This window comes from Hippopotamus amphibius, chromosome 2 (assembly GCF_030028045.1).
Source record: "Hippopotamus amphibius kiboko isolate mHipAmp2 chromosome 2, mHipAmp2.hap2, whole genome shotgun sequence".
Classification (NCBI taxonomy): Eukaryota; Metazoa; Chordata; class Mammalia; order Artiodactyla; family Hippopotamidae; genus Hippopotamus; species Hippopotamus amphibius.
This window is the reverse complement of record NC_080187.1, coordinates 219693494-219715369: the sequence shown is the minus strand read 5'-3', so window position 1 is coordinate 219715369 and position 21876 is coordinate 219693494.

Below are 21876 nucleotides of genomic sequence, written 5' to 3'. Positions count from 1 at the left end.
AAATTGTAATCCCAGGAAAAACTGTTTAACATATCAATACCAATTTTGACTAGATCAAGTGGAGTCAGACACATTATCATTCCTGGTGATAACATAATTTCATAAGTTTCACAAACTTAATTTATATTAAGAAAATTACACAAAAGTAGGTAAATTATTATAATCTTCTAATTGTCCTTTTAACCTTTTATGAAGGAGTGAAACAGATAATTATTCTAGTAATGCTTCAAATACCAACAGCCTATTCTTGTGCCACAAAATTGGTGATCAAGATGATATAAAGCTTGAATTCATAGATTATTGAATCTGAGCTACCACATCAGCTTTACCCACATTAAAAAAAAATCATTCCATAATCTAATCATTTTACATATATGAACATATATAAATATATATGTGTATATATATATATATTTTTTTAAATTGTCCTAGACTCTGCTGTAGGACATAGCAACAAAGTTGTGACCAAAAAGGAATTACCTGTAGTTGACTCTATTCTTTTTTTATTTTTATTTTTTATTAATTAATTAATTAATTAATTTCTGGCTGTGGTTTTCTCTAGTTGCAGCGAGCGGGGGCTACTCTTTTTGTGGTGCGTGGGCTTCTCATTGCAGTGGCTTCTCTTGTTGCATAGCACAGGCTCTAGGCATGCAGGCTTTGGTAGTTGCAGTACATGGCCTCAGTTGTGGCTCATGGGCTCTAGAGAACAGGTTTGGTAGTTGTGGCACATGGGCTTAGTTGCTCCGTGGCATGCAGGATCTTCCTGCACCAGGGCTCAATCCCCTGCATTTGCAGGCAGATTCTTAACCTCTGCACCACTAGGGAAGCCTGTCTCTATTCTAACACATATTCAGTGTCTACTGTTTTGGTCCTTGTGCATGGTTGTGTAAATCCTCTTCTCTTGGCATTTCTGTTGGAGAAGGTGTCCATTCAGAGATAAGTCAGACAGAGAGTGACAAATGATGATACCACTTGTATGTGGAATCTGCATAAAAGCCAGAACTCACAGAAACAGAGAATAGAATGATGCTTCCCTGGTGCTGGGGGTGACAGTAATAAGGAGATGTTGGTCAAAGGACATAAACTTACAGTAAGAAGATGAATAAGTTCTGAGGATATAATATGCAACATAGTAATTATAGTTAACAATACTGTACTGTAAACTTAAAAAGTTGCTATGAAACTAGATCTTAAATGTTCTCACAACAAAAAATAAATGATAATTATGTGATATGATGGAAGTGTTAACTAAAACTACAGTGGTAATCATACTGAAATGTATAAACGTATCGAATCAACAATAGAACACCTTAAGCTTACGCAGTGTGATATTTCAATTATATCTCAATCAAAAATTAAGATTCATTTTGAATCCCACCCCCAACTGTTTGGAAATAAGTTTGAAAGAGATGCTTTTGTGCCTCTTAAATCCACAGTCAGCCAAGGTCAGGCACCAAGTTGCAGGCACATCTGTTCTTCCTGGCACCAAACAGGACTCTAAGCAGACCTGCAGGAGTTTTCATAATTGCTGCTGTTTGTCCTCTTCCAGTTTAACTAAGGATGCACCCAGGGTTCTGTGGGCCATTTAAACCTACCTAGACCATTCCTCCTCCCAATGGAATGGAGCATGGTCTTGATGAGTTATAAATTTCCTTGATTCAAGGTTGGGGGTAGCAACACTGTTTTTTCTACCCACATCTTGAATCCTTGCCCTCAATAAGCCAAGGTCTCATTTTTTTTTCTTAGAGGATTCTGGCCTCCCAGTAAACACCATACGGGACATCCTTTTCTGTATTTAGAGTCTACCAAAGGACATTCTTGCCTATCGTTAAATGCAAGCCCTTTTTTAGATTCCAGATATATGAGTTAGCATACAATATTTGTCTTTCTCTTTCTGACTTACTTCACTCTGTATGACAGACTCTAGGTCTATCCACCTCATTACATATAGCTCCATCTCATTCCTTTTTATAGCTGAGTAATATTCCATTGTATATATGGGCCACATCTTCTGTATCCATTCATTTGTTGATGGGCATTTAGGTTGCTTCCATGTTCTGGCTATTGTAAATAGTGCTGCAATAAACATTATGGTACATGTTTCTTTTGGGATTATGGTTTTCTCTGGGTATATGCCCAGTAGTGGGATTACTGGATCATATGGTAGTTCCATTTGTAGTTTTTTAAGGAACCTCCAAACTGTTTTCCATAGTGGCTGTACCAACTTACATTCCCACCAACAGTGCAGGAGAGTTCCCTTTTCGCCACACCCTCTCCAATATTTGTTGTTTCCAGATTTTGTGATGATGGCCATTCTGATTGGAATCTAAAAATGGTACTAATGAACTCATTGACAAGACAAGAATAAGGACGCAGATGCAGAAAATGGACTGGAGATCTCGAGGTTTGGGGGGGCCTGGAGTGAAGGGGAAGCTGAGACAAAGTGAGAGAGTAGCATAGACATATATATACTACCTACTGTAAAATAGATAGCCAGTGGGAAGTTGCTGTATAACAAAGGGAGTTCAGCTCGATGATGGGTGATGCCTTGGAGGACTGGGACGGGAAGGGTGGGGGGGAGTCGAGGGAGGGAGGGATACAGGCATATGTGTATAAATACAGGTGATTGACCTTGGTGTACCTCAAAAACTGGTACAAGAGTGTAAAGCAATTATATTCCAATAAAAAAAAAGAAAAGAAAAAGGTATCTATTTGAATCACTTTGCTGTATACCTGAAACCAACACAGTATTGTAAATCAACTATATTTCAATAAAAAATTTAAAAAAGAACCAAAAAAAATGCAAGCCCTAATGACAGGACCTATTCTAGTATGTGGACTGACCCTCAGGGTAAGAGCCAAAGTTAGAATTAACATAAAACCTCAGTAGGTGCCCATGGAATGCATTGCTGTAGGATGGGAAGATCATTCAGGGAACAAAACAGAAGGTAAACCAGAGAAAAGACTTTTAAAGGGCCAATAGCCAACTCAGGTGGTTTGGGATGACAATGATACTTAAAGCTTAAAAGTGAGTATACTGATTTGATTGAGTCATTTCATATTTCTGTCCTGCAAGTTAAGGCAGGGTCCCCAACAAGAGATGTGGCCACATGTAGTCTCAGTTTAATTATCTCTAACTTGTGGAAACTAAATGTACTGTTGGGATTTTTTAAGGATGAAAACAATAAATGCATATGAGAAATAACTAAAATTATTTTAATATTCACTGAGCTCCTTTTAGGTATCCAAACTTGTTCAAAGCTGTGCTTATAAACTGTGTCAGTGTACAGTTAATGTGTGCCATGGCTTTGACTGAACATCACTGGCTCTCTCTTGAAGAAAACAGTAAACCCTGCATGGAAGTCACAATTCAACATTCAGGAATGAAAGTGGGGCAGGGATAATTTTTACCTGGATAAGTGCCCCACGTGACTGACACCTATGTGTGCATTTGATGGTAATCCCAATTCCCTTCCTCAAAGCAACCTCCAGAGTTGGGGGAAGAGGATAAGAGCTACCCACTGAGGAGGCAGAAATGGAAACCAGATGAATGCTGGGTCCATGAGGACATTCTTAAGCTTCCCAAGAGTCCTGGCCTGCTTGCCCTGGAATTTTACCATGCATGTGAAAAATAAACTCATTACTTCTGTATGAAACTGTAGTAAGGTATAGTTTTATACCTTGATACTTAAAGCATAGCCATGCAACACCTGGGCAACACTCTTAAAGCAATAATCCACAAGAAGTAGCCTCAAAGTCTTCCGCCATCATTGTCTCCTCTCAGCCTCTGCTCTCTCCTCTGGTTACTTGTCCCCCTGTGGTTTAGGTGGGGAACTAACCCAATATTGCAGACAGGTGAAAGAGGTTCAGGTAAGAAAAACAGAGGGCAGCAAAATAGCAAATAAAAGCAAAGTGGTCAAATTATTCAAAAGTTATAAATCAGGTGATACATGTTTTATAATTAGGAAAATGTTTCTGAGTCTATCTAGTAAAATAAGTCAAAGATAATTATGCCATCTTATGATATGAGAATATTTAAAAAGCAATTTTGTGGTATCTAGTAATATTTTAAAAGAACATCTTCTGACCCTATGAATCTCCTCTACAAAAATATATTCATGGGTTTAGTTATATGTCTAGGGATGTTTATTTCAACATTGTTTCTTATAGCAAAATGAAACAACAACAATAACCAAACAAACAAAAACATAAATATTGAAATATCAAGGAAAAATAGTAAATTGGAAAGTCATTGCAATCTGTTGATAAAATGAAATATATGGAAATATTTAAGAGAACAAAATTTAAAAGCATCCAAAAGCTGTACACAACTATTAAGGGCTACAGAACCTCATGGAATGTATATCCCAGCACAGTGGTGAGGAAGGATGGGCTTAGTGTCATGACCATAGGACTTCTTGTTTCTGGGAATTTGCTCCCAATCCTTCCTTTCCTCTTTGCAGACATTATATACTATGTAATACATACATTTACCATGAATATTAATTAAATAATGAAAGACAGTTATAATCAGTACCTGGAATATACAAAATAATTGACAAATACTAGCAGTAATTAATGTTATTACAATTGTACAGTATGTATCTGTACAATATATCTGTGGTGTATATCTATACAATTGAACATTATTCAGTCATGTGAAAGAAGGAAATCCTGCCACTTGTAACAACACAGATAGAACTTGAAGGAATATATACATACATTTATATGTATATATGTGTGTGTGTGAGTGTGTGTATATATATATATATACACGTGCATATGTACCTATATATAGGTACATATGCATGTGTGTGTGTGTGTGTATTCCATCATGAGGGTCTCCTCCTCAAGACCCAATCTAAACCTAGTTACATCCCAGTGTCCCACTTCCAAGTACCATTACGTTGGGGGTTAGGGCTTCAATGTATGTTTTGGGGGCAGACACAAGTATTCAGTGCATAACAATATATTTACCATGACATTTTATACTACATCCTTTTCAAGGCAATGGAAATCACTTCTTGACTGCTGTATCTGAGGCAGCAGGACCTTCTGCTCAGTACACCTGTGTATCCTCCGCACAGAGCAGAACAGATGGCATGTGGGTGGCTCAATATTTCAGTTTGCAAAAGCAAATGAATTGCTGTATCAACCTCCCTTTCCTTATTCAAATTAGAGCCACAAGTACACAAAACATGATTTGGTGTTTTTGTAGATTAAAATTCTTTAGTAGCATCCTGCTGTAAAGAGTCCTGCCTATTGATTTATCCCCATCTCTTTGCTTATTCTACTCACAAATCCATGTATATGGCATACAACTTCTTTGCAATTCACCAAAATATGTGACACCTTGTTAGCTTAGTTATGTGTGCCTTTGTGTGGGTGGTCAAGGAATTTTAAGGGAATCCCAATTTCCTTGCCTACAATGAACATCCAAAATTGTGTGTAGCGATAACTAGTAGTATGATAAATAATAATGTATATTGTCCTCTCTGTGTGTGGCATTTTTATTTCTCAGCACACTCATCACTACAGAGAGAAAAATAAGAGGTCAGGTAAAAAAAAAATTTATGGAGCCTGTAGTTTGCTTCATTAACATGAACAAGTTAAATACTCTGTCTCTCTAACTTTTTCCTGCAGAAAAAGTTTCATTGTTGATGAAATATTTCAGGGCTCAGAGATTTGTGAAGTTCAGAAGTTTATGGTACTGTATTTAGTTTTGTTTTCTTTTAAGATGAGGCCAAGACAATTACGAACTATTTGAATTGACTGCAAGTTTGTGCAATATCTGGAATCCAGGAGAGGGATACATAAGGGGTGAATCCTAGGAAATCCAGGTCTTCCATAGCAGCAAGAACTCTGGGTTGTGGGTGTGAAGAAGACCCTGTGTCTAAAGCCTGGTCTCTATATCATGTTTAATAACCATGCAGTACACCAGGATAAAACACTCAGATAAATAACAAACAACAGACCTAAAGGTATTCCCTCCACCATATCTCTTGAGGCCTCAGGTACATGAAGCTGTGTTCTGAATATGTACATGTTTCTAGGCCTTTCCATGACTGAGAGAGTGAGACAGGAGAACAGCTTTGTGAACTCCAACAAATATCTACAACAGACCCATCATGCTCATGGGTCTGAGAAAACTGTACAGATTTAAGGAATTTATCCATCACCATGATGCAGAGGATTGTTTCTGCACTTAGAAAGATGGGTTTCAGTGTTCTGACTATATCTCTTAAGGTCTTTATCAGCCTGCACCAGTTATTCTAAGAAGCATATACTTAATGACCTCACTTGTTTAATGGGTAAAATAATAGTACATGATGTATATTTTTGTGTGTTTGATTAAAGAAAGGCCTTAAAAGTAGAGTTCCGACACACACTATTCCATCAGAGTTCTAACTACAATCATTGTCCCTGCCATTATTATGGTCACATGTGTATATACATAAACATAAACACACACATGTGCATGCACACATACACACTCATGCATAGATATGCCCTCTGATGAAGAATCCACATATTTTAAAGCAGAGTACATTTTTACAAAAGAAACACAACACAATTTGGATAGTGGTCACCACGAAAAAATGAAATCTGAAGAGATTTGGAATATATGCAGATTTTTACTGTCTACATTTGAGACTTCTACATTTATAAAATGCTATGAAAGTCAATGAAGCAAAATATGTATTCATGTATCTACAAGTAAGTTATTAAATTGTAAGTATTATAGAAGTAAATTAGTAAATATTTCTAAATTTTATCCATGATATTCTATGTCTTTCTGATTATATTCTGCTTGTTCCTTCTTTTCTACACATTTTCTACACATGTACAAAAGTTCAAGGAATTCCAACTAACTTTCAAAAACAATGAAAGAAAACATATATTATGCCCTGTGTGATTTGGACAACTGGTTAGGTGGAAGAAAAATTACATTCTTGAAGAGCATATAGTAATCACAATAATAATCAAATTTATAAGGTATTGATGAAGAGGCTTCAGGAGTACCTTAGTGAAGAGACTACTAGCCTGCACAGTGACAATAGTGGCAGGACCCTGGGGTAAGAACAACTTCAAAGGCAGGTGGAGGAATAGAACACCTAATTGTCACTCTCAGTCTGAGGGGAGGAGAGGGAAAAAAGGTCAAGGAGCACATGTAAGGGGCTCACTGAATGAGAAGATATTACCCTTTGCCCATCAACTGACTAGTGTGGACATAGCCCACAAATATATGTTCAGGAAGTTTTGAATTTTAAATTTAGCTCCATGAAAACTGACCTTGTAATGCAAAGGGTCCATTTTACAACTGGTATAAACACATCCATTACATTTACTTCAAAATTTCACTGGATCAAACAATACATTTTAAAATTAGAATAAAGAAAGCCATATCATGTAAAATTCATAGAAATGTAAAGCATAACATGCGACTCAGAGCAAGGTTCCCTGTCCATCTTGATATCCACTAGCCATGTTGCATTGGAAAATTATAGAAATCCTAAAACAGGAAACATTTACTAAAATTTGTATTTCATATTAAAAGTGGCACTCTAATTTAAATAACAAAAAAGTGATAATCAACATTATTTAACTGATAACAATTTGAAAATTTACTAAGAATACAAATAGATTTAAACAGAATTGAAAGGCATAAATACTAAAATGAAGAACTTTGGTTTCACATAATGTTTTATGAGCATAAGAATGAATCTGTAAACACAACTGTTCTTTTGGCCAAAATTGAAAGTGTGAAACAAGCTGGCTTCAGGGTTCCTTTCCCAGGTAGATGGAGTAAACACACTCCACCCTGTCTCTCCCACTGAATGTGGCTATAAAAATTTGGTAAACTGTATATAACAGCTCTTTGAAGACTCTGAAAGTAAATAGTGGTGGGAAATCAAGGAAGAACACTGTATTGTAAAGTATGACTAAATTAATGATGAGTTTTCTTCTCTTTTTTCCCCCCTCGTTTTATCTCCTGGCCTGAACTTAACACATCCAGAAACCCAGAATTGAGCACTGCAGATAGAGAGCTGTAGGAGAAGCTCTTTAGTTCTAGTCTGAGGATTGAAAAGGGAAATCCTAATACTCAGAGAGTGCCCCCCTTCCCCTTTTTCTTTTCTCCAATCTCTCCTTCCCAAACCCTGAAGCTGCCCTGTTGTCATGGTAACAGTGGCAGCTAAGGGAGCTCATAAGAACAAAAAGATTAGAGGGACTTTCCTTTGGGAGGAGCTGCAGTTCCAGAACTGTGGAGCCAACTATCACTATATTATTTTCTCTCTCTCTCTGGCCTCTGACCCACTTCACCTCAAACATGGTTGAAATCATGACCAGAGGACTGAAAAGGGAGTCAACAGGAAGCAAAAAGCACTGGAAATTTTAGAGAGAGAGGAGCTTGAGAAGGGGACTCTTTGAAGTCCTTTAAGAATTCTCCAGCTCAAGGGCACCCTCTAACTGCTCTCCTGTGGGTCTCATCCTAATTAGCATACCAAATACTGAACTGCCCAGCTCAGGACTGAACTCTGGGTAATATAAAGGCCAGATTGTACATAGTTTTAGCTTCATGGGCTATACTGCTTCTCTCAAAAATGACTGAATTCTGCCACTGAAGCATGAAGGCAGCCATAAACAATTAAATTAATGGGTATAGCTGTTCCAATAAAATTTTATCTACAAAAAAAGTTTTAGTTCTCAGGCTATAAGTCAACTGAAATATGTGGCAGTGTTCATCCCAACCAAGGGTGAATGACATGGTCTCTGCAGACAGAGGAATGGTTTGGTATTCTCACTCTGCCACTAATTTCTTCTTCGAAATTGAAAATATATTCTACTTTTCTATCCTCATCTATACAAAGGTTAAATTCATAGATCAAATTTCACTTACATTTTCTAAGCATTAACTTCAGAACAGTGTCTGACACAAAATAACCTCTGAATAGGTATTAGCTTAAAATAATATTATCTTTCTATATTGTGTATAATATGTTAAAACACATACAAAGAAACATAGGGATATATTTTAATGCATTTTATAAACATCTGTTTTAAAAAGGACACTAAAGTGTTAATAGTAGTAGTGCACTGCAATGATCAATTTCTAGAATCAGGGGTATAAGGTGGAGTTTCCTTAATTGTAAAAAAAAAAAAATTACATTTTCTTCCTTTACACTTTCTATTTTTTGCTACTGACAAAGATTCTTTGACCAAACCCAGGCTCCTCACTCTTCCCCTAGGCCCATCTGTGCACTTGCTTGTAAAATTTAGTTTTAGCAAGAGCCCTGCTATAAGCTACTTTAGCCAGAAACTCTCACCCTGGATATTTTATCATCCTCAATGACTAATCAGGTTCTGTTTCCTTTACCAACCCCTAGTCTATGTCTATCTTCAGCTAGTATCCTGTTAGGCCGATTTAATCAGAACCTCTCTTACCACTAATATTTCCCCTTAGTAATTTTTTATCCATGGATCCCCCACCCTACTCCTTAGCTAGAAATTCCCACTTGCCTTTGATACACTCAGAGCTGAGCCTAATCTCTCTCTCCTACTGTAAAATCCCATCGCAGTGGCCCCTATACCTTTCATAATGAAAGTCTGTGTTACCATCTTTAACAAGTGTCATTGAATACTTTTTTCTTTTACATTACCATTAGCACACATCCTTCTTTCAAAAAAAAAAAACTATAGGAATGTCAACAGTTTTCTTTAACATTACACTCAGCATGTATTTCTCTTTCAAAAACTCAATAGGATAGTCAATGTAACAAAAAAAGAATAAAGATTATGAGACAATAATAGAATCAACTAATAAAATATAGCAGACCACACTGTCATTTATGTTGGGATTCCCTCTGTTTCCCTAATCTTCTCTAATATTACTTACACATTTCATTATAAAGCACAAAATGGAGTCTAATCAAAATAATTAACAACAAAAATAAAATATATATGACTTCTAAGGTTGTATAAACTACAGTGTAGTTTACCATGAGCAAGGTGCTAATTAAGCTGTAAGGTCAGAAACTTACCTTTCTTGGTCACATCATACATTTGTAAGTAAATCTTTGCTGGAATACAACCATGCTCATTCATTTATATTGGTCTGTGGCTGCTTTCATGCTACAACTACAGAAGTAAATAACTGTCATGGAGATCATATGGTCCTCCAAGCTTAGAATACTTAATATCTGGACCTTTACAGGGAAAAAAAGAAAAGAAAAAAAGCTGACCTCTGAATTACAGTTTAAGGAATATTTCCTGAGGGGGGGGAAAAAAATCATAACTGGGAGAATAACATAGGTGAACCATAGGCAGTATCAACTGAAAAAGCAATCTGGAAAATGAATGATCAGTTATCAGGTGAGAACTAGGGTGATTGGGTAAGTTAGAATACACAGAAAAACAACGGCCAGTAGCTATTTTAAAAGTTGTGGAAGTTTTTTTCAACTTTGCACAAAAATGTTTTAAATAATTTTTAAAATATTTTATAATATTGAGACTTTGGGGGAGAAATTTGACTTTGAAGCCCTTAAATGTTCTCTCATATTAAAGGTATTTTGTTGTAAAATTAGGAAAAACTAAATTAGAGAGGCAACAGAGAATCTTAAGGACAATAAGTTTTTAAAGTAGTATCCTATTAAAAAAAATTATCACGTTCAGTATTATTGAAAAATATTTAAATATCCAGATGAATGCAATAAACAAAGCATAAAGGATTGATATTTTAAAAGTAAGGGAATAAAATTATGGTTTCAGGCAATGTTTATATGGTTAAAGAAAGGGGAAGAGATGGTTGTGGAAACACCACAGTATGTATTTTTCCTGGAAAAAAGAAAAAGGGGTCGATGCAAAGTTAAACAGAAAAGCCCAAAACAATGGTACGAAGCCTAAATAAGAAAACTTTTATGGGAAGGTTACTCGTTTGCTTTGTTAGTATTTGCAGCGCAAAACGACCGATGGGAAATTCCCAGAGGGCGCCTTTAAGCGAAGGGACCGGGAAGAGAGCACGGAAACGGAAACCCGGAGTGGAAGCAGCGCTGCACCTGATTCCGCCCCGCCCACGCCGCGCAACCCCGTACAGGATCCGCTCCCGGGGCTGCGGGCTAGCGGACGAGCCACATGATCTGCGAACGAAGCTGGCGGCGCCATAGAATGGCGTATTTCCGGCAGGCTGCGGCTCTAGGCCGGAAGCGCTGCCAGTGGCCGCTGCGGCTTGGTTCGGGCCAGCGGGGAATACGGAATGCGGTTCCGCCGCGGGCCTCGAATAAATACGTGAGGCCTTTCTATGAGATTAGGAAACGTTTTCAAGAATGATGACCTATTAAGCATTTAGCGTATGAAATTATACTCATGAACTATGAACACTGAACCGGAAAAGGATGTGTTTGTAAATACATACAGTTCCGCAGGGATGAATGTGACGCAATGCAACGTCAACTGAATTGTTTTTATAACCAAACATGAACTATATATGTGACCACGGCAACAAATTCCTGTACATGCATGTTTGTAAATGAAATCAATCTGATAGGATTCACACTAACCTTTACCCCTTAGGTTACACGTAGAAAAAATGAATTGGATATTGGCCAGGCTTCCCTGTTTCTTTACGGGGAATAATTATGAATCACTTATCCACCCCGAAAGTATGCATTGTGTTACACTTTTGAAATACATATATTTAAAAAAATCCTGCACAAAGAATACAGGCATTTCTGCTTCCTGGATTTTTTTTTTTTTTTTTTTTTTTTTAACTTTTCATTATGCTTGCCATTGGCCTCCCATTTTTGTTGATGCTAGATGGCGCTGTGAGCCCAGGGGTCCCTGATTCCCCCAAACAGAGTAGCTGTACTTATGAAATAGGAGAAGGCGAGCTTAAGGCTTGAAAGTAACCTGTGTTTGGAGCAGAGTTGCTTCCAGAGGAGCGGTCGTGATCTGACTCTCCATCTTTCACATGGAAGTCTATATAACTCATTCAAAAGAAAGTTGTACACTGAAAATACTAAATTTTTCTGTGCCCATTTTTCTTGGACCTTAGGCTGTCTCTCGTTTTCCTCACCCCATACTTTTCCCTTTCTTGTTACAGAATCTGAGTCTACAACCCATATTTTCTTCCTTCAAATTCAAAAGACTCCCAACTTCTCATTTTACAGTTAAACCAGCTGTGTTCCTGGTAAGCAGACCCATAGTAGCCTGATGAAACAAGAAAAACTACAAAATCTGAACACATTAGCAAGAAACAAAATCCCTCAAATATCTAGCACAGGCATATTATTCCAGTGTTTCTCAAGTGTACTGAGATTGCTACTTTCCATAGGGTATCTCAAATCTTGACTTCTAGACATGCCCTCGTTCCTACCTGAATAAAATATTTTTTGTCTTCCCTAGCTCTAATTTACAAGGCTTTCTGCTACTTATTCTTTATGTATTCAACCATAAATTGTTTCCTCTAGAAAACCTGCAATGACTATTTAAATTTAAGTTGCGTGCTAAAACATCTTATGGATTGCAACAGAAAAATGCACATTCCCCACTACAGCACATTTAATCTGAATTTACATTGCCTATTCAAATCTTTGCTTGACCCATGTCTCAAGAAACCTTATCTTTGTTGCTCATTTTCCATTCCTCACAAGTAGCAAAGTACACCTCACATGGTTGCTACTCAGTTTTCTTAGTTTTCAAAAATGAATGGGTCAAAATCAGTTTCTTAAATACCAATAAGGGATAACTGGGTATTGAAGTTAAATATATTTTGCAATAGTATCAAAAACATGATATACTAAAGGGATATGTCTGGCAAAATACTTGCAAAATTCGTACTCTGAATATTAAAAAATACTGATGAGGTTAATTAAATAATAAATAGATGTAGAGATACACCAATTTCATGGACTGGAAGGCTCAATAATTTTTAACATTTCATTTCTCACAAATTTATCTAAAACTTTTAGCACAGCCTTCAATTAATATCCTATTAAGAATTTTTTTAGAAGTTGACAAGTGGATTCTAAAATTTATGTAGGAAAGTAAAGGACTTAATATAGTCAAACCAAATCAAAAAATGAGGAGCAATGCTGGGAGACTCTCACAATTTATTTCAAAGCTTTAATACAAAGCAACACTAACCAGGATAGTGTGGTATTGGTGTAAAGATAGGCATTTAGATAAATGCGACAGCATAGCATTCAGAAATAAACCTACACATATATGGTTACTGGATTTTTGACTAATGTGCTAAGTTAAATTCAGTGGAGAAATGATAGTATCTGCAACAAACAAGACTAGGACAATTGGGCAGCTATATACCACCACCACCACCACAAACAACAACAACAGAAAAACCCAAACTACCCATCCTTATTTTGCACAATACACAAAAATTAACTCAGATTTATCATAGATATAAATATAAAATCTTAACATCTAAAGAAACGTCTAAAGAAAACATAGCAAGTAATCTTTGTGAACTTGGGATAAGCAAAAATTTCATGTATAGAAAATAAACATTATAAATCATGAAAGGAAAAAAATGGATAAATTATTCATAACCAATATTAATAAATTCTGCTCTTTGAAAGATGCTGTTAAGAAAACAAGATGCCATAGACTTAGAGAAAATATTTCAATACATAAACTGACACAAATCTTATATCAAGAATTATATATATAATCTTAATAATAATAGAACAAGAAACACAATTTTTAAAGTAGAAAAAGTGATACTTAACCAAAGAAGAGTTGGCAGACAAGCCCATGAAATATGCCCATATGAATATGCTCAATACCATTGTTATTAGAAAGATGTGGACAGAAACCACCATGAGATACTACTACACATCTATTGGAATAATTTTTAAAAAGTCAAAAATATATCCCCAAGGGACTTCCCTGGTGGTCCAGTGGTTAAGACTCTGTGCTCCCAATGCAGGAGGCCAGGGTTCGATCCTTGGTCAGGGAACTAGATCCTGCATGCTGCAACTAGGACTCAGAGCAACCAAATAAATAAATAAATATTTAAAAAATTATATATATATATATATATATATATATACTGCCAATATAAAATGCTATGGAAGCTGTGGAGCAACTGGAATTCTCATAGCTTGCTTTGAAAATGTGAAATGGTATAGCCACTTTGGAAAACAGTTTGGCAGTTTCTTGTGATGCAAATTATACATTAATATATGATCTAGTGACCTTGTAATTAGGTATTTTCCCAAGAAGAATGAAGCTGTATGTCCACAAAAATGCTGTATCTAAGTGCTTATAGAAACTGTATTTATAATAGCACAAACCTGGAAAAAACCCAAATATCCATCAAGTGGTAAAAAAGATGAACTAATTCTAGTACATTTATTCAAAAAAGTATGATTCAGAATTTAAAAGGAACAAACTACTGACACATGCAAAAATATGAATGAATCTCGAAAGCATTATTCTAAGTGGAAAAAAATAGAAAAGATTACATACAGAATGATTTCATTTATATCACCTGGAAAAGGTTAGATGATCAAGATAGATATGATCAACAATTTCCAAGGCTGTGTGTAGGATTACTACAAAGGGGCACAACAGACATTTGGGGGTGATGAAAAACATTCTTAATTACAATCTTAATTATGCTGGTGGTTGCATGACTATATGCAATTTTTGAAATACATTGAACTATCTACTGGAAAAGGATGAATTTCAACTTAATAAACCCAACTTAAAAATAAGTCGGTTGTTGCATCAATCTCCTTATTTTCAGACTTTCCTTCTTTAAATATGTAGCCCCCCTTCAAATGTTAAAATACAATTAACCCTATTTCATAGTTGATTTTTTAATATATAGATTAAAGAGGTGTGTAGAGATGAAATGGTAAGAGTCCTGCCTGCAGGATCAGACTTATCTCTTGTCACAATGCTCACTGACTGTTTTATGAACAGGTCACTCTTCTTGCCTTATTACCCTTGAACATCTTTACCTCTGCATAGTCATTCCCTTATTTTTGTAGGCTTAAAATCTGTATTTGTACTTGTTATGGACTGAATTGTGTCTCCCCCAAATTCATATGTTGAAAATCTAACCTCCACACCTCAGAATGTGAATGCCCTTGGGGAGAGGGCCTTTAAAGGGGTGATTAAGTTAAAATAAGACCATTAATGTACACCTAATCTAATCTTAATCATCCTCATAAGTAAAGAAAATTTGGACACACAAAGAGACCTCATGGATGGTAACACACAGAGGAAAAAGACCATGTGAGGACACAGCAAGAAGGCAAGTCAAAGAAGAAATCAAACCTCACAACACCTTGATCTTAGCCCTCTAGCCTCCAGAAATGTGAGAAAATAAATTTCTGTTGCTCAGCCACCTGATTGGTGACATTTTGTTATGACATCCCTAGCAAATTAATACAACACTCTAATAACTAACTCAGTCAACATCTCACTTAAGAAACTTACCCCCTGACAACTTAGGTCATTCTTAGATACTTTTCGCTTGGATTAATAAAATTCTCTGGGCTTAGGTTCTCTTCCCATTATAACTTTTTAATTGTAAATCTTTCTCAGTGGTTCTGCTCCTGTTTAATAGTCTTCATTTTAAAAAAAGTCAATGATTAGCAAATAGACAGAAAGGGTATAAACAGTCATTATAGGTATGACACAAATTTGTGATGGAGAAACAAAGAATAGATAACTCTGATGGGCTGTGATTTAAATCTTTAGGAATCTCTAAACACATCAGAGTGCTCCTATGAGGACAGGTTCTAGTGGAGGGCAACTTAGCCTCAGGACGGCCAGAAACAACAGTAACAAGGATAAGTATTCAACTTGTACATAAGTAAAACATTTAAAATAACAAGCTTCATTTTGCTTCTATGAAAATAAGATAATTTAAAATTTATATTACTCATTTGATTAAAAGTTTGAGTGAAATATGAAAATACTGGAACCAGCAAAGCTATTTTGGAAAGCCTGAATTGATGTATTCACATATAAGAAGAAGAATAGCATACTTGTACACATTACTTGTGATTTTTATAGAGAAAATGAAATAATTTTAATTGATGCTTTCAATATAAATAACCTCTTTTCACACTGTGTATGTGGCAACCTAGATGAAAATGAAAATTGTAGTTATTAATGGTGGATTTTCTGTCTGAGCTATAAGCTCTATGCTTCATACTCAAATCAATGTATTTCACCTATGTATTAATTCAACATCTAGGTATTTCCACCAGTGAGGTCAGTGGAAATATCCTAGGCTCTGTAGATATAAAGGTAAAAGGTCAAATAGAATTCAGTGTCTGCAAAGCGTCTACATTTTAGTGGTTTTTTTCTTTAATTTATTTTTTATAATTTTTATGTGGACCATTTTTACAGTCTTTATTGAATTTCTTATAATATTGCTTCTGTTTTATGTTTTGGTATTTTGGCCATGAGGCATGTGCGATCTTAGCTTCCCAACCAAGGCTTGAATCCGTACCCCCTGCATTGGAAGATGAAGTCTTAACCACTGACTGCCAGAGAAGTCCCTACATTCTTGGTTTAGTTTTCCAGGTGCTATGAGTACAAAACTCATGAACATGGTGCCCAGCGTCCAACTGGCATCTACTGTTATCAGGATATATGGAAAATAAACTTTCAAGAAGCTGCTCTGTGACCATTTAACATCACAGTGGAGTCAACAATCAGGAATCATCCCCATCATAACTGTTTTTATTTTTGTTATCTTTTCAGTTTTTCTTGTTATACATCTATAGCAAGAATCTGTATGTTCTATATGTTCTTTTTCACCTAACTACCAGTTTGGTCCACCAAGTTTGACTACTGAACCTAGACTCTTAGTAGCTGAGATCTATCTATAATCTATCTGTCTCAATAGGTGGCAATATTATCTTTTTATAATTAAATTGTAATTGTGGTAAACTACACACAGAATAAATTTTACCATCTTAACCATTTTTAAGCTCAGTAGTAATAAGTACATTCACATTTTTGTACGACAAATCTCTAAAATTCTTTTCATCTTGTGAGAAGAATTCTTGTGAAAAGAATTATTTTCTTCTATACACATTAAACAACAACTCTCCATTTCTCCTTCCTTCCAGCCCCTGAAAACTACCATTGGATTTTCTTTATGGATTTACTACTGTAGGTACTTTATATAAGCAGATTCATACAGTATTTAGCTTTTTGTTTATTTCAATTAGCATAATGTCCTAAACATTCATATATTTTACAGCATGCATCAGAATTTCCTTTCTTTGAAGGGTGAATAGTGTTTCCTTGAATGTATAAACTACATTTTCTTAATTTATTCATTTGTTGATAGACACTTTTGTTGTTCCCACCTTTTGGCTATTGTGAATAATATTGCTATGAACGTGGGTATACACCTGATTTCAATTCTTTTAGCTACATGCCCAGAAACAGAATTGTGGGATCATATGCTAATTCTATATTTAATTTTTTGAGGAAATGCCTACTTTATTTTCATAGCAACTGCACCATTTTATGTTCCCACTAACAGTGTACAAGTATTCTCCTTTCTCCACATCTCACTAACACTTGTCATATCTTATGTTTTTATGAGGTGGTATCTCATTGTAGTTTTGATTTGCATTTCCCTAATGATTACTGATGTTGAACATCTTTCCATGTACTTGTTGGCCATTTGCATATCTTCTTTGGATAAATATTCATTCAAGTCCTTTGCAAATTTCTTAATCAGGTTGTTTGTTTTGTTGTTGTTGAATTGCAGGAATTCTTTATATTCTGGATTAATGCCTTATCAGATATGATTTGCACACATTTGATCCCATTCCATAGGTCGCCTTTTCAGTCTATTGATTGTGTCCATTAATGCACAGAGTTTTTAAATTTGGTATACTCTAATTTATCTATTTTTATTTTTGTTGCCTGTGCTTTTGGTGTCATAGCCAATAAATCGTTGCCAAATTAAACATCATTAAGCTTTCCCCCTACATTTTCTTCAAGAAAATTTATAATTTTAGACCTTACATTTAGGTCTTTGATCCATCTGGAATTGTTTTTATATATGGCATAAGATCAGGGTCCAACTTCATCCTTTTGCATGTGGATAATCAGTTTTTTCCAGCACTTTTTTTTTGAAAGGGCTATCTTTCCCCAACTGAATGATCTTGGAACCCTTGCCAAAAATCATTTGACCATATATTCAAGGGTTTATTTTTGAGCACTCTATTCTATTCCATTAGTCCATATGGCTGTCTTTATGCTAGTACCACACTCTTAAGTACTGCAGATTTGGAATAAGTTTTGAAATCAGGAAGTATGAAACTTTCAACTTTGTCCTTCTTTGAGATCATTTTGACTATTTAGGACCTGTTGAGTTTCCATATGAATTCTAGAATGTAATGTTATCTTTGATACTGACTAAATTTCTCTCTTTGAGCAAACCTTAGGCAGGTTCCTCTGAGCCTTCTCAACTAGACCTCATCTTCATCTATGAAAACTACAGACTTTCAGTACAAATGATTATGTCCATTTTCTTTCCCCTACATTAAAAATCTTAAACAAGTATTATCATTCTTTCTAACAACTCAGTCCCTAGGATGATTCAAGGCTGCGAAAAAATTTACTATATATTCTAGCCAACACCTAATCCCTTTTTCTTAGAGTATTTACTGAGAAGGGCTTACAGTTTTGAACCTATTCTGTGTCCCTTTGAGATGAGTATGTATCTCTTTCAACTCAGAGAAGTCTTTCTCAAGGACCTGAAAGACATTCCTTTGAAATGAAATCAGAAAGGACAGGGCCTCTATCTCCAAATCTCTGTGAGAGGATAACCTCCCAACTTCAATAATTGTCACCTAGCAGACACAGTTGGCCTAATCACATTTACAGAAACCAACCCTTTGTTGTTTTTCTCATCCTTATTTCTATTGAACCTCTACTCACCTCCCTCCCTTTCCCCTCTTTCTCTCTTTAAAATGCCTATTTACCTCTGTACAAATAGAAGTTGAGTTCAGTTTACTGAATGCAATAAGGACCCCCTTTCTTATTGCAATATTATATTATTGATTAAAATCTCTTTACTACTACTTTGTATTTTTTGATGGGGGGACACTTGGATCTCATATTTTACTTTAAAAGTTTTGGCATTTCAGTAAATACCATATGGTAGGTTGTTTGATTTTGCAGGCGGCCTCTTGCTATTATGGGTCACAGCTTGAGGCCATCTTCTGTATAGAGGTTGTTTAGAGAGCTGTATTGTCACCAGACCAAAGGTGACATATCATGGCAGTTTTTCACTGTGGTGTTAAAAGAATGTGCTACTGAAGGACAGGAGAATGAAACCAAGAAGCTTAGAGAAAGATAGGCAGATAAGAAAACATTTAAAATTCCAGATTTTTTTCTGTTTTTGCTACTTACTTGATGTTGTCAGTGGGTTTTCATACGGAGGAATGAGACTTGTGAGATATGACTGCCTGGGCTGATTTTCCAATCTTGCCATTTTCTGTGTGGCTTTGGGCAAGTTTCTTAACCTGGCTGTGCCTCCGATTTCTGATCTGTAAAATAGTAATGAGAGTCCTGATATGACATTTTGAAATTCAGAGGTGATAATGCACTGGAATATTAACCCTAAGGTTACCATATGCTGGTATTTGTATTGTCAAGCATGTTTCTAGGGACTCTCTGTGAATGTTCTCACTGCCGGGCTGCTGAATGTGGGAACTAGGTCTTAGCCCTTGGCAGTTTTCTATGTGGGCAGTCACAAACCAAATTCCGTGCCCATCTGTCTGAATGACTATTCAAAATTCTCTCCTGACTCCGCATCGAGAATCAAGCAGTACATTTTAGCCAATTGGGAGAGGGATAAAGAAGGTACATTGTTTGCTATGTGTGGCTTCTTCTTTCTGCACTGCTGCTTACCAACTTAAGAAACATCTCTTCTCAGAAAATAACAATAAGTATTCACTGAGCATCAGTGAGTACTAGCTACTCTTATTAAAATATTTAAACACCACAATTCTCTACAGGATAGTAATTGTTATTATTGCCATGGGATGTAAAATGACATTAGATATTTAATAACTGACCGGCAGTCTTCAATCTAACACGTGATAGAATTGCTTCACAGTCAATTCCCTGGGCTTCTCTTACCTGCTTTTTACCACTGGCCACATTTTAGGCTCATGTAAAGATGAAAAACACATGTGAGATGTGTCACTGCCTTCTGCCTATGGTAGCCCAGAACACACCCCAGATGCAGAAGAGTAAAGTATGACAGACACTGCATACTGATTCCCTTAAGATCTATCTCAGTTTACCTCATCAATCTGTCCTGGAAGTCCAGTGATAAGAAGAAGAGAGGGTAATCATGTCCACTCCCATGGAGACAGGGTTGCTACGTGCATCACTGTTCCACTGAGACATGGGCCACAGAACTACGGGAACAGTGCAGAAGAAAAAGGCAAAAACACAGGAAAAGTCATTCAAGCTTGGCCCTCAATCCTTTCATCTTTCTGACTGCAAAAAACAGAGGTCTTTACATCTCATAGCCATCTTGCAACCAGCCCAAGGATGAAAGGACTACCCATTAGAGATGAAGGAAATGATATGGGTAAGTGGGTTGAACCTCTCTTAGGGACCCTAATCTGCCTTTTTAATGATTTCTTGTTATATGTGGCTGGTAAACTTACAACATTACAAAATAATTCAAGAAGAGTTTTCTATTTATAAAAGCAAAACAAAATTATCATCTTTTTCTCTTTTAAAGAGAAACCAGTAAGGCTTATTGCCTTTGTTTCAAAAAAAAATTCTCCAGTTTCCTTTAAATTGGGGAAACATCTCTGCCCTTTGCTACATAAATGCCACATCCTATGTAGTTTGCATGGAGCACAGGGTCGCCATTCACATGCAGGAAAATTAAGGTTAATAGTGACAGGCTCTAATAGTGTGACAATGAAGGGTACTTTTTTGACTAAGATCCAACCTTTAAATTCTCTATTTTAAAGTATTGACCCTCAGAGCCCCTGAATGCAGCCATACACTTTGTAGTAAAAAACATCTACAAAGCATCAATCCTTTTGCTCTGTTGGTTGCTCACATCTCATAAACTGAAATCAAATGCCCCCCCAAATAGTTTATAGACCATTAGATCAAGGTTTTCATTACTTGCATAGCAGACATATGCTACTGAGTCAGAGATGCACCCTGTGAGGATGCTTCCTTCAAAAAAGAATGTGTTCCTTTCAACACAATCCTGCTGTCATTCATGTCCTCCACACTGTTGGAGCCTTGGGGTTTTTTCTACCCTCTTCGTGCTTTTGTGTCTCTTGGTGGTTTTGGGTGAGGAAATCCCTGTTCAGCCCAGGCTGAGGAATTCCATCTTCACTCTCAAGGACACTCTGCAGCCTATTGACAAATAAACTATTGTCAGAGACGTGTCAAAGATTCAGCCTGAAATAATGGACATTGATGAATCAGCTAAATCATAGAAAGGTGGATAAATAATTGATTAAGCCAACAAAAATCTTAAAAAGTCGCAAGCATCAAAGTCTTTTAAACATTATGGTAACTGACAAAAGAGAAATAAATAAAAGATGAAAATTCCATTTCTACATGACCAGATCAGAAAACTATGTGTTGCCTGGAACAGATGTATGAACACATATTCTGAACAGCATTTTTTATTTCACTGAAAACAGTTTTGCTATCCACTCAACAAAGAGTAAGAAAAAAATATATATATGTAATATGCCATCTGTGCAAGGAACATCATGCAAATATTTAAAAAATGAGGTGGAAGTAATCACAGGCTCCAATCAATGTCTACAGCTCTTCGGTAAGGATAAAAGCAGACAATATAACAAAATTCATACTAGCACA